Source organism: Coffea arabica, chromosome 7e (assembly GCF_036785885.1).
Source record: "Coffea arabica cultivar ET-39 chromosome 7e, Coffea Arabica ET-39 HiFi, whole genome shotgun sequence".
NCBI classification, from domain to species: domain Eukaryota; kingdom Viridiplantae; phylum Streptophyta; class Magnoliopsida; order Gentianales; family Rubiaceae; genus Coffea; species Coffea arabica.
This window is the reverse complement of record NC_092323.1, coordinates 21,874,404-21,885,819: the sequence shown is the minus strand read 5'-3', so window position 1 is coordinate 21,885,819 and position 11,416 is coordinate 21,874,404.

Here is an 11,416-nt window from a genome sequence, read left to right as displayed (position 1 = left end):
CCCTTCGTCTCGCCGGTGGCGTCGATGGGTGGACCAAATAACAGGTTTTTTGCACATTTATGAGCTGCCCCGAACACCTTTGATATGCCTGTAACACCTGCATGATTGCCTTCAGAGAAGAAGATGATCCATTTGCGAATATAAGAACATCATCCGCAAATGCCAAGTGAGTAATAGCCGGACACCAATATGGAACTTTGAAACCCAGGAACCTCGATTGCATGGTGAGGTTATTCAGTCCTCTAGATAAAACCTCAGATCCTATAATGAATAATGCAGGAGATAATGGGTCTCCCTGACGAAGACCTCTCGAAGACTTGAAGAAACCGTAGGAGGAACCATTTATAATGATTGAAAACCAGACATTAGAGAGTAACCGCCATATAAGGTCAATAAATATTTCCCCGAATCCAAACCTCCTTAGAATATTAATAATATGACCCCATGACATCCGGTCATATGCGTTGGACATGTCTAGTTTCATTAAAACATTTCCACCTCTATTCTTTTTCCCCATGCTTGATACCATCTCTTGAGCTAGTAGAAAATTTTCAGTTATATTGCGGCCCTTCACAAAACCTGTCTGATGTGGGGAAATGATTTTTGGCAGTAAACAAGCCATCCTGTCTGTCAAAATCCGAGATAACACTTTATTGAAAAAATTGCATAGACTGATAGGCCTGAATTGAGAGAATTCCTGAGGATTTGGCGTCTTTGGAATTAGTATAATTGAAGTAGAAGTGATGAATCGTGGTAGCTCCGCCCCACAGAAGAAGCTCAGTACCGCATTGTAAACATCTTGAGCGATCACTTTCCAAGCAAATGTAAAAAATTTGCCTGTAAAATCGTCTGGGCCAGCTGCACTTTCTCCATCCATTAACTTTATGACTCCATATACCTCCTCAATTGAAGGTAATGTTTCCAGTTTTCCATTATCCTCTTCCGTAACCAAGTGCGGAATTAAATGTAGCATATCAGTAGATGATTCCAAAGAGCCCGTGAAAAGATCATTGAAATATGCCGATGCCTCACTTGCTATATCATCGTCCTTTTCCACCCACGCACCATTGGACTTTTTGATGCGGTGTATCATTCCTTGAGCTCTTCTCTGCCTTACTACCGCATGAAAATATCTTGTATTCCTATCTCCATGACGAAGCCATTTGACCCTGGCCTTCTGTCTCCAATACTGTTCTTCAATTGACATTGAATACCGCAATTCTGCTTGTGCCTTATTAAGCTCAATTTGACACTCTTCGAAATAATCGTGGTCTAGCAACTCCTCAGCTCGTTGAACCGCCATTTCTGAAGAACGGACAGCATCAAAAATATTCCCAAAATGTTGCTTGTTCCATGATTGAATAGCTCTCCTTGTTGCCAATAATTTAGAACACAATACGCGTAGCGGAGGCCCACCCACATCTTGTTTCCAAACATGGCGAATCACTTCCAAGAGATCTGGTTTGGAAGTCCAAACATTCAGAAATCGGAACGGCCGAGGTTTGTTATCTGACCGAGTTGCAAAAGAAACCTTCAATGGTGCATGATCGGAGGGGTGTCTTGCCAAGTGAAGTACTGAAATGTCATTAGAAAAATCCAAACAAGATCCATTGACTAAAAATCTGTCCAACCTTTTTGAAATCCGAGCTCTACTCCGTCGATTATTAGACCATGTGAATTTAGATCCTGAAAAACCGACATCAAAGACCTCAGCTTCCTCCATAAAATTCATAAAATCCACTCCTTCCGCTATAGCAAATGGACGCCCCCCTCGCTTTTCATGTGCTGCTAATATAACGTTGAAATCACCTCCAATACACCAAGGAAGTAAAGTAGGCTTATCATGTAATAATGATGTCCATAACTCTTTACGCTCATCCACTGAGCACTTTGCATGAACAAATGACATAATGATGGAACTTGGTAGTAATGGATTTTGAACATCTAGAGAAATATGTTGATCCGAACTACCAACGATCGAGCAAACAAAAGGATTATTATAGAAAACCCAAATATCGCTAGAGCAATTAACAAACACATAATCAAAAGATAGACGTAACCGAATGAGTTCGATTTTAGATACGTCTAGTTTTGGCTCACAAATCACAACAAAATGAACATGATAAATCCGAACTAATTTAATCAATCTTCTTAGGTTTGGTGCTTTTGCTATCCCTCTAATATTCCAAAATAATCCATTAATCATAAGAAAGAACCTGGAATGAATTTTTGGATGATGTCTGTGACCTTAACTGTCTGTCATATGGGATTGGAGCCCGCATACCCTTTCTGTGCGGTTGTCGGAAGTCACCACCAGCCTCACCTATTTGATCAATGTTTAGGCCATTCATTGATGATTCCAGCAATTTTTCTTGTGGGACACCAATTCGGGGGGACAGATTTCCAGCATTAGTAGCATTTGATTTGCTTCTACCAACTGTTGTGTAGAAACTTCATCCTCCACCCCTCGCAATTCAACATAGAGATTCTCCAAAACATTATTGTCGGCCAGCAGCTGCAGTTCAACATTGGTTTTGTCGGCCAATTGCTCATGGTCACTCCTTGCGTTGTTGTGGGCCTGATTTGCTTGTGTAAATGTTGTAGCTTTGTCGGTCAGATTCTGTTGTGCCAATGTTAAAGCATTCTCATCTAGATGATGTTGTTCGGTGCTCAAAGGCTTCTCTTTGAGGACATGGGACCCTTCACTTTGACTGCCATGATGTTTCTCCAGCTGGTTTTCCATTGCTACATGTTCCCCATGCAAAACCATATTCATCACCTTACATGTCTCCATGTTTACGTTGACATCTGAAATTTCTAAATGGGTTACTACTCCTTCTTCATTAGCAGGATCATCATCAATAATGCAGTGTTGCAGATTTTTTACTTCCTTTTGCACGACTAGCACGGCAGGTTCAGCAACCATGGCCTTTGCTGCTGAAGTTTTTATCCCATTTTTCACCGTAGCAGTGGTTGAAATTTCCTGTGAAGTAGACTCGTTTATCACAGTTTCATTCGCAGTAGCAGCAACTCCATTCACTATCATTTCATTTGCAATAACAGTGGATATATTCGCTGCCTCTTTATTCTCCAAATTAGTTTGATTAGTCCCAGGTTGATGAGTAATCATCTGATTTCTATCTATGTATGGGTTTTGCTGGTTGTTCAGTTGCAGCCGAGACCCATCTTTTTTCAAATTCTTGTTGCAGTGCTCATGAGAATGTCCTAATCTTGAACAAAAAGAACAATACGGAGGAAGATTCTCTGTCTCAATACGTTGCCAAAAACCTGATTCCCCTTCTACAGCAACCCACACCCTTGGCACAACAAGCTTCGCAACATCTATCTCTACGCACACCCTGGCTACACTAGGACGAATCCCAGCAGCCGTTGCCGAATCTAGAAACAAAGGTCTTCCTACTGGAGACAGTATGGAAAACAAAGAATGTTTGTCAAAATAATGAATAGGTAGAGCTGGAAGATTTACCCAAACCGGTACTAGAGATGATTCTCTATGCACATGAAATTCCCTGGTCCATCGAAACACACGCATTGGATGTTTACCCAACTGCCAAATTCCTCTTGTCCAAATTCTATTGAAATCTGCTTCAGCTGTACATTTAATAAGGACATGCCTATAGTCCAGTAATCCAATGGAGACTTGGTCTTTCAGATTTAAAGAGGCAAAAAACTTTCGAATATCTTCCAGAGAAGGTCGTCCATGAGAGAATTTGCCAACCAAAGTCCATCTAAATGGTGCTGCAAGTTTGTCCGCTTCTATTCTGGAAAATATAACCGCCGCTTCACCCTTGTAAACAGAAGCCTGCCGAATCTGGATTGGAGATGTTGTCGGCTGTGAGAAAAGCTGAGAAAAAGATTTTTTTTTTGTAGGGGAAAATTCTTGCCCCTCAGCCGATGGCTGAAGGGCTGCCATGAAACCTTACGATCACTAGTGGCGAGAAGAGAGAAGATAGAGAGGATCCTAAGAAGAGAGAGAAAGATGGCTGAAGTTCTTTCTCAATGAGTGTTACCTTGAGGATTATCATTGCACAACTCCCAGAGGATATCTCTAGAATTGTCAATGGGGTTGGGCCAGTCCGAACTCTATTCATTTGGCTAGAGAAAAAATTCAATGAACACGACCTTTCAGTGAATCGGTCTGAGTTTGAACCTAAAAAATGTGTCCAAATTAAATATGAGTCGAGATTGGGGCTCATTAGGCTCAAATTCAATATAGGCCCAATCCTTTAATTACAAATATATATAATATTTATATTTTGATATTATATATAATTATATATTCAAACATATAATTACTAAATACTAAATATATACAAATTACAAAACACAAAAATACATCTGAAAACTTCTCTACTAACTTTCTTGAGAGTTAATATTGATAATGCATAACTGAAATTCTAACTTTTCTTATTGGTTGAAGAAATTATTATATTGGCATAATATTGGTTGATTTCTTTTGGTCTAAAAACACAAATCATCAAGTATATTTGGATTTAAGTTACAAGGCTATGAAGAAATTCCAACCTTTGAAGATGTATTGGTTTATGACCGCATGTTTTATTACTATTTTCCATGTATTTTGAACGAATTAGATATAAATATTGTTGAAAAATTTTTTATTTATGTAATTTTTAAAAATGATTACTTGTTTATGTTTAATTTTAATATTATAGTCCTATGAATATTAAATTAATTTTACAACTTAATAGTATAGTAATTATATTAAGAAAATTGAGGAGTAATAAGTGAGTTTGAACTAAATGCAAATAAGGCTCAAAACCAGAATTTTTTGTGAGTTGAATATGATGTTTATATTTATTAACCCGAAATTTATGGCCCAAAATCCAAGAATATTACTAATTATATGAGTTGAACTTGAACTTACGAAAGCTCGACTTATATGACAGACTAGGGATAGCAATTTTCGATACGACCTGAAAACATGTCACGAAACTAACACGAAATTAATGGGTTTTGGTTGATGCTTCGCGGGTTCAGGTCAAATCGCGTCAAACCCAATGAACCAAAAAAAAAAAAAGTCGAATTCAAGTCACCCACGGGTTGACCCGATAACCCGTTTATGAATTAAAAATAACTTAATAAATATAAAAATATTTTATCTAACTAAACTAAGTTATTCTTTTTTTTTCCAAAGACAATAACCACTTAATCCTAAATGAGTTTGTTTAACTTGTGTGAAGTTGGAATTATTATATTTGGACAAATGATATATTACATTATTTTCTATTTTTATAATATCTTAATGGGATAATTGCAGAAACCTCCCCTGAGGTTTCTGACACTAGCACTCACCTCTCTTATGATTCTAAAACTGCACTAACCTCCCGTAGGAGGAAATTGGACCTATTAGTAACAATAAATTGTATGATTTTACTTTTATACCCTAACTAATTGCAGAAACTTAATGAAAGAATTTTAGAAAAGAAAAATTATTTTTTGTCAACAAATTGAGTGACTAATTAAATTAGATTACTATGACTTTTAGCATTATTAGCCATTGTAAGTAAAACTAACGAATGGTGTCAATTGAGGGGAGAAAATGGCGTTCATGTTTCTATATTATGCTCTTCAAACCAGTCAATTTAAGACTAATTTTTTACAACTGTAGAGAGGAAGGCCAGTAAGCAATTCGAGAGTTTCTACCAAAATAAGTATAAAGAGAACTTGCACAAATATATCTACTCAAGCTATTTCTATTTCAAAATCTCCTCTAGTTCAGCTCACTACTACTTCTCAAGTTGCTACATCTCTTTCCAGTAATACAATTATAACCTTGTAATCTGGAAATATCAATAGCAGTAGCAGTTTTAGTATTTGGTTCTAATGCACTTACTGCAATTTTCATTTACTAAAGATAACATTATCTTATAAGTATGCACTTCTAATTACTTGTAATTAAACGTATCTCATGCTCAGTAACTTTTAGTGTTGCTTAAGTATGCTATTAATCAGCTGATTGTTCAGTGATATTTTTTTTTATATGATTGGTGTTGTCAACATAAGTAGTTATGTTACCCTTACAAATAACTATTCATATTACTAATAGAGAGTTTAAAAAGTGACGTGTATTTTTTTATAAACTTTGCTGCAAGAACCTGGATATATAGTCATTTAACTAGCCGTTAGTATCCACCGTTGCTTCATGTATTGTTGGTAAATTTCATTCAATTGCACTTACACCCCTTGAATTTTACTAATTCTTAATAGCTTTTTATATTTTATCATTTCTCTGTTAATACAATTTGGCAAGCAACATGAAGGGCAAATCTGGTACAAATTTCTCATCTTACTTCTTAAAAAAAAAAATTTATGATAACTTTTTTGGCATAGACTGAATCTGCAACACAAACTTTAAGTTCAAGGATGGTAAGTGCTATTTTCTAAACAACAAGGGAGGTGAGTGCTAGTATCAGAAATCTCATGGGAGGTTCTGTAATTATTCTTATCTTAATTTATTTTAGATCTGGTTTGAAATAAAATACTTTTACAATATTTTAATTTATTTTAGATCTGATTTGGAATTGTTTTATGTAGATTTTTATTACTTGATTATGTAATTAGCCTTGTGCGAAATTGGTTCTGTTAGAAACTACAGTAATAAACTAGTAAATTGAAATTATGTTTCAGATCATTCGGATTGACCCGCCAACCCATCAATCCGAAATTTTTTGGTTCAAATCATGTATCTTAACCCATTTTGGATTGACAGATCATGTGCGGATTAGCAGGTTATTTATTTTATCCAAATTTCAACCTGATCCGTCAACCCATTTTTGACCGGATTGCAGACAGACCGAGGTATCTCCATTATTGTATCTTCTATGCGCTCTGAAAATAGTCAAATATTGTCGGCGAGACTCTTTCTTCTTTTCCGTTTTGCAGCTTTGCAAGACGCTTATCTTGTCTTGCTCAGTTTGGTGGAGACTTTATGATGAAAGGGCCCCTGCCCCGGGCCTAAACAAATCAACTTTTTGCCAACTCTTGGCCTAAATGCATTTCCAAGGGACATCAATTGTTAGACCCCGTGGAAACTAGGGATGGCAATGGGGGCGGGGGGCTCATGGGGCGGGGGGGAATTTTTTCCCCCGGCTTAGAAACGGGGCGGGGGAATACCACCCGCAAAAAAAAAAAAAAAAAAAAAAAAAAATATATATATATATATATATATATATGTATATAAATGACTATATATTATATGTAAGTTAATTAGTTATAAACTTATGATAATGATATTATTAGTTAGATGTATTATATAATGTATATTAGTTTATGTAATATAATTGATATTATCAATTATATGAATAATTATACATGTCTACTAATAGAATTTATTAATTAGTTATACTAAATTTACTAATACATTTATACTAAATTTCTAATTACACTTAATAGAATAACATTTTTTTCTCAAAAAAAAGCACAAACACAATGATGAATTAGTGATTGCATTTGTACTAAAAGTGAAAATTTGACTATTTTAGTTATATTTATTTCATCATATTGGATTGTATTCAAATAACTTCTGTTTGATTGTTTTTATGAGTTTCAATTGTAAAATTACAATGAATAATAATTTGGTGATGTGTTGATATTTTAGTACTTGATTATTTATTAAAATTTAATTATAATAAAATTTTATTAACCCCGCGGGTGCTCCCGCGGGGGAAGCGGGGCAAGGCGGGGCGGGGGCGGGGGCCCCGCCCCAACCCCGCCCCGTTGCCATCCCTAGTGGAAACGATGCCAATTTGGGCAAATCCAGAGGGACGATTCCGTGGTAGGAACCGTACGAGGTGCGCCTTCCTTAAGTAAAGCCGAATGCACCCTGCCGCACCCGGTAGTCGCCCCCGTCCCCCGCCCCAACCCCGCCCCGTTGCCATCCCTAGTGGAAACTATGCCAATTTGGGCAAATCCAGAGGGACGATTCCGTGGCAGGAACCGTACGAGGTGCGCCTTCCTTAAGTAAAGCCGAATGCACCCTGCCGCACCCGGCACCACCACATTTGTGACAGCACAGCAATGTAACCAATGTTGAATTTCGCATGGGACAACCTGTAGGAAATTTAATCGCGTTGCAACTGGCAAGACGGAAAAGTGATAATAATGTCTACCTGCTGGGGTTCACCAAACCTATTCAGTACAACCAAATGTTTGAACCAGTTGCTTCCAAAAAGGAAACCTTTATGGTAGAAAGCCCTTTGACCGTTCCCACAGTTGGAAATCATGCAGAGCTGGACACGTGTTTTGTGTCCAAAAGTATCAAACGGAGCCGTCATGTGGCGGTGGTAACTTGCGTGGAGAAGGAAGGAACGAACGCTGATGCCCAATTAATAAACTACTAGTTATTTATGAATATTTTACTTTGAACCAATTAATTTATATTAAATACATAAATGTTTATAAGTGAATTTAACATGTGTTACACTAATATTATTATGAAAGGGAAAATAGTAGATTTTGTATTTAACATAAATTAAATACGTGAAAGTAAAAGAAGAAATTACCCATTTTTTACTAACTCTTTACGAGTTTCTTCTATTATATAAAGTACTAGTTATTTATAGGCATTTTACTCTGAATCATAGAATTTATGTTAAATATATAAATGTTTGTAAGTAAAATTTAAAAAGTGATATACTAATTTTTTTACGAAAGGAAAACTAGTAGGTTTTGTATTTAACACAAATTAAATACGTGAAAGTAAAAAAAGAAAAAGAAATTACCCACTTTTTATTAGCTCTTTACGGGTTTCTTCTATTATATGAATAAAGTACTAACTATTTATAGGCATTTTACTTTGAATCATATAATTTATATTAAATACATAAATGTTTGTAAGTAAAATTTAAAAAGTGATATACTAATATTTTTACGAAAGAAAAACTAGTAGGTTTTGTATTTAACATAAATTAAATACGTGTATACTATATTAGTATAACTATATTACTAAATGTATTAGTACAAATGTATTACTAAATTTAGTATAACTAATGCATAATTTTTATTAATATGCATGTATACTTAATACTACAATTCATATTATCAATTAAATTACCTACACCCCTGCACATTATATATTACACATAGCTAATGATATCATTATTCTAAGTTTGTAACTAATCAAATTAAATATTATATATGATAAAAGAAAATTATAAAAATTTTGTAATATTAATATACTATACACAAATATTATAATAACATGAACATCTAATATAGATTTATAAATATATTTATAAGTAATATAAATATATTAGTATATAAATTTAATCAATTTATAACACATATGTTTCATAAATATACGGTCCTCTATTAATGAAATGATTATACTATATATTTATACAATATATTATACATGTGTATGTAATATTTATAAATACAAACATAACTATATTTGTTATTATGAAAATATTATAACGATTATAAATATATTATATAACTATACTAATATTGTAATAAAAATATAATTAGTCCTTAAATATTTTAATTAACATATGCATCACTATCCTAATTATTCCAATTCTCCCTTCCCAAACCCTATTCAGAAACGCCATATTACATTGTCATGCTCACTTTTCGACAAATTAGTACAACAGTAACTGAATTCGTACGCGGTTTCCTGAGCATCAGTCCATAAAATGTGCTTGTTAATTTTATGGACGGTGATGTTAGTAGCAAATACAATTTTTGATACTTAACTGTAGTCAAACAACATTTCTTTCCTATTTTTCCAATACGACAATTGCAACTACATACTTTTACAAAGTTTACCTCAGCTTCAATTTCATATATTTAGTGCCGATGCAAATCAAAAGCCATTAATAATATTTTGATGTTTTCAAGTCCGTTACAAAATTGATTTGAATGAAAAACAGACAATCGGATGCTTATGTTAAACATTTGGGTACTAAACATACATATTATACATATGTGTGAATCGTTTTCTATTTTAATTTGATGCCCAACCAGTACATTCACCTCCTGTTTTTTGCTCTTCCCACTTCTTTTCTACCACACGTGGCAAATTTGAAATTATCATCAAGTTGTAAATTCCGTTCTTTCTTGACACACAATTACATTTATAGTCAGTTGTCGAATATTTCCATTCGTCACGGCTTAATTTGCAAATGTTGTGTACCTCTGGTTCAATCCTGCAATTATCCCTTCCTCTACTATCTTAAGCGGTCAACAACGTACGGTATTCCTTAGTAATTGGATGATCTGCATCCGGACACGATATTCTAGTTCCATTTGTTCACGCGCGTTTGCACTTTAACCATCCGGACACGGCATTTTGGTTATATTAGTCCACGCGCGTTTCCACTTCAACAAAATGTCTCCGTTAGTATAAAGGCCTTTTTGATCACGGGTCATGCTCTGCGGGCCTACCTGGACAAATTCCCTAGTAATTGTCCAACCATCCGCTACAAAAAGTATATAATTATATATGATATGTATATTTTAATTAAAATATTATATATAATTATATGATATTAGTATAATTATATAATATATTTGTAATCATTATAATATATTTACAATAACAAAATAGTTATATTTGTATTTATAATTATTATATACACATGTATAATATATTGTATAAATATATATTATAATTATTTAATTAATTGACAACCGTGTATTTACATAATATATGATATAATTTATTACAATTATATAGTAATATATTTGTATTATTTAGTTGTCATTACAATTATTTATAAGTTCATGAAATTATAATATATATGCGTATATAATAGTAATATAAAATATAATTATAATTATATTTATTATTATGAATATAATAATATACAATAATATCTAATATATAATATACATTATAATTATATAATGTATAATTATAAAGAATATTGATATATAGCATATTATTATATGCTTTTGTTTATATTATAATAGTTGTATATTTTTATCTAATTACATATAATATTTAATTTGATTAGTTACAAACTTACAATAATGATCTTATTAGCTATGTGTATTATATAATGTATAATAGCATATGTATATAATTGATAATATCATTAGGGAAACATAACTTATTTTAGTTGTAATTGTATTACATTTACAAAAATGAACAAGCTAATAGTGTGAACATGAAATTAAGGAAATTGTAAATGATATGCTTTCGGGGGAAAATTTATGCTACCAACTTTTTTGTATTTATCACGAACTCACATATTGTGACTGTGAATTTAAAAATTTTTCGAGATCGTCTTTTCATTAATTAGTCTTTTTTTTGTACTATCGTTAGTTTAAATGGAATGTAGGTTGCACGTTGTTTGTCACCAACTTCTACAGTAACTATATAACCCTAATAATTTTTATGATTACTTAGCATATTTAAGTCATGGGTATT